The sequence below is a fragment of the Populus euphratica genome, unplaced genomic scaffold (assembly GCF_000495115.2).
Source record: "Populus euphratica unplaced genomic scaffold, PopEup_1.0 scaffold1082.1, whole genome shotgun sequence".
In the NCBI taxonomy this organism is placed as follows: domain Eukaryota; kingdom Viridiplantae; phylum Streptophyta; class Magnoliopsida; order Malpighiales; family Salicaceae; genus Populus; species Populus euphratica.
In genome coordinates, this window is record NW_011500945.1 from 50,555 (window position 1) to 54,329 (window position 3,775).

At 30.6% G+C, this 3,775-nt stretch overlaps 1 long non-coding RNA gene across 1 annotated transcript; it reads left to right on the plus strand.

Annotated features, from left to right (window-relative positions):
• Positions 1 to 2,727: 2,727 nt before the first annotated feature.
• Positions 2,728 to 3,522, plus strand: LOC105116877 (uncharacterized). The gene is made up of 3 exons (XR_840623.1): positions 2,728 to 3,036; positions 3,277 to 3,341; positions 3,420 to 3,522. It is a non-coding gene; the product is annotated as an uncharacterized LOC105116877 (long non-coding RNA).
• The last annotated feature ends 253 nt before the right edge of the window (positions 3,523 to 3,775 follow it).

Here is a 3,775-nt window from a genome sequence, read left to right on the forward strand (position 1 = left end):
ACTTATGAGTTGCTGAAAGAACATTTCTTTTGGCCTAGCATGTTACGGGATGTGCACAAGGTGATTGAGAGATGTGCTATTTGCAAGAAAGCTAAGGGTAAAGAGAATGCATATGGGCTGTATATGCCGTTGCCTATTCCAGAGCAACCGTGGATGGATGTTAGCATGGACTTTGTACTGGGGTTACCGAGAACACAGCGTGGAAAGGATTCAATAATGGTTGTGGTTGATCGATTCTCCAAAATGTCCCATTTCATTCCTTGCAACAAAACTGACGATGCTGTACATGTAGCTGATTTGTTCTTTCAAGAGATTGTTCGTTTGCATGGAGTTCCTAAAAGCATTGTCTCTGATCGTGATACAAAGTTCTTAAGCTACTTTTGGAAGACTCTTTGGAGGAAGCTAGGAACGAAGTTACTTTTCAGTACGGCATGTCATCCACAAACTGATGGACAAACTGAGGTAGTAAACCGAACTTTATCTTCTTTGTTACGAGCTGTTATACATAAGAATTTGAAGAGTTGGGATACTTGTTTGCCTATTGTGGAGTTTGCATATAATCGTAGTGTGCATGGGGCTACAAAATTTTCACCATTTGAGGTCGTGTATGGCTTTAATCCTTGTGTTCCTATTGATCTTGTTCATATTCCAATTGATGAGAGGACATCTATGGATGGAATTAGAAAGGCAGAATTGATGAAGAAACTACATGAGCAGGTTCGATTACATATTGAGGAGAAAACAACAAAGTATGCTAAACAAGCTAACAAGGGGCGGAAAATGGTTAGGTTTGAACCTGGTGATCTTGTTTGGATTCATCTTAGTAAGGGCAGATTTCCAAGCAAACGCAAGTCCAAGTTGATGCCAAGAGCTGATGGTCCATTTCGGATTATAGAGAAGGTGAATGATAATGCGTATAAGGTAGATCTTCCTGGTGATTACAATGTATCAGCTACTTTTAATGTGAAAGACTTGACTCCATACTTGGATGATGACGACGATTATGATTTGAGGACAAATCATTATCAACCCGGGGCTGATGATGTGCATCATGGGAATGATAATCCATCTCGTAAAGGTAAATCAAATATGCAAGAGGATTCAGATGGTCCAATGACAAGAGCGAGAGCGAAACAACTACAAAGGACCTTGACGAGTCAGATTGGAATGATTGAAGCTGCGTCGGAGTTAAAATTTGGCAATCAGTTTCAAATTGGTTCAAGGGTGCTTATTTGCCTACAATTGGAGCTTAAAGATGGGAAGAGCCCTTAATGGTTCTTTTGATGCTGGACTACTTGAATTTGGGTTGATAATGCAAATAAGTTAAGAAATTGATGCTGTTTACGTCAGAACAGTAGATAAATTTCATCCATTTTTGTCAGATTCATTGTTGCTTCGAATCATTCACGGTACATCATTTAAACTATCCCTAAAGCATCCAAAGAGAAATCCTAATTAGTTTTTTTAATTTCATAATTTTAAAATATTTAAACTATTCTTCAAATACTCCAAACAGAAATCATAATTACTTATTTTAAATTTCTTTTAATTTAATAATTTTAAAACTTTAAACTAAGTTTTAAGTATCCCAACTAGAAATTATAATTATTTTTTAAAAAATTATTTTAAATTTTATAATTTTAAAACTTTGAACTAAGTTTCAAGTATCCCAAATAGAAATTCTAATTATTTTTAAAAATTTTATAATTTTAAAGCATTTAAACTATCCTTGAAGTACCTAAAATAGAAATCATATTTTTTATTTTATTTTTTCATGATTTTTTAATTTTAAAACATTTCAACTATATTTGAAGTATTCTCGAAATTCATAATTTTTTTAAATTTCTTATAAATTTTAAAATATTCAAACATGTTATTAATAATTGAAGAATACAAAATAGAAATTCTCATGACTTTTTTGAAATTTCTTTTAAATTTATAATTCTAAAAGTTTGAACTAAGTTTTAAGTATCACAAACAAAAATACTAAGTATTTTTTAATTTTATAATTTTAAAACATTTAAAATATCCTTGAAATACCTAAAACAGAAATTATAATTTTTTTAGATTTTTCAATAAAAATTTTATTTTAAAACATTTCAATTATCTTTGAGGCATCCAAAATTAAAATTCTCATTACTTTTTTTTTTAAAAAAAATTTCTTTCAAATTTTATACTTTTAAGATATTTAAACTATTATTAAAGTATTCGAAATGGAAATTCTAGTTACTTTTTTTTAAAAAAATTCTTTTAAATTTTATTATTTTAAAATATTTAAATTATTCTTGAAATACTTTAAACATAAATCATAATTACATTTTATAATTTTTTTAAATTTTAAAACATTTAAATTATCATTGCATTTAAAACAGAATCCTATTTTTGTTAATTTTAAAACTTAAAGTAGCTTAAATAGAAATTTCAATTATATTTTTTTAAAATTTTTGCTAAATTTTATAATTTTAAAATATTTAAATTATCCTTAAAATATCTAAAACAAAGTTCATAATTTTTTTAAAATTTTTTTCAAAGGTTTTTAATTTTAAAATATTTCAAATAAAATGAAAAATATATAAAATTAAGTTTAGAAATTTAAAAATTAATAAAATTAATTAAATTTAGTTAAATTCAAGAAAAATTAAGTTAACTTGAATAAAAAAAATGATATCAGGTCTGATTTCATAATTTCACTTAAAATAAAAACAACTACCGACTCCCTCGCTGACACTCCAAGTCCACGTCTCCAACCTTCCCCTTTGCGCTTTTGCCCTTTCCCTTTTCTTCTTTCCCCAAATCGTTTTAGGTTTGTTAACTTTTAGCCTTCTCGCATCAGATCAGCTGATGACATGAAATCACTGATTGACTCGTTGAATTCCAGTGTTCCAACATATTCTTTACAAAGGAAAATGATATCCGTCTTGGTATGTAAGCCAAAAGAAATACTATTCGGAAGGATTTTCTTCTTCATCAAAATTTTAAATCTTCTCTGACTTTGGACTTGCAAAGGTGCTTAACCCAGAAGACCCTGCTTCTTTGGTATGGACTTGATTGCATCTCCAATAAATTACTAATTTACTTTGTTTTAACTTGTCAATTGAAATTACACCCCGGATTTCAAACTATTACAACTTTTTTTTCTCAACTTCTTAATGTATCTAATGCCTGCAACTTAGATAGTGTTTGGGTACCATTTAGGGTCCCAGTATGTTTAGATCCAAAATCCTAAGAGTTGGTGTTAATGTCTTTCTGATTTCTATGCCTTTGCATGTCACTTAGGTACTCGGCACTCGGCACTCCTAATTACATGTGTCCCGAGCTCCTAGCAGACATATGGTCACTTGGTATGAAATTTGGAACCATGGGTTTGAATTTATCAAATTTACTTCCGCACTAGCAATAAAATCTATCTGATGTTTCAGGACGCTGTATGTTTGAAATGGCAGCACATTAACCAGTATATAGAGCTCCTGTGATTACGAGCCTGATCTTCTATTACAAATGTAGCATAAATATAATTTGTTTACCAGCATAGCACCTGCAATTTACTTTAGTATAAACTTCGATCCCCTTGTCGCAGCCCTCTCCCCCCTATCTATTTTTGCCGTTGAGATCTAGTACGTAGTCACTCTTTTAGCCTTCTTACATCAGATCAGCTGAAAAGGTATGTTTGATTACCTCCCTCTTCCTGCAATTTCGGTTTGCTTTTTTCTCCAAATCTTAGTCTTTTGCAACGGATATAACTCGATAAGATGGAATTCGCACTAACATAATTGAA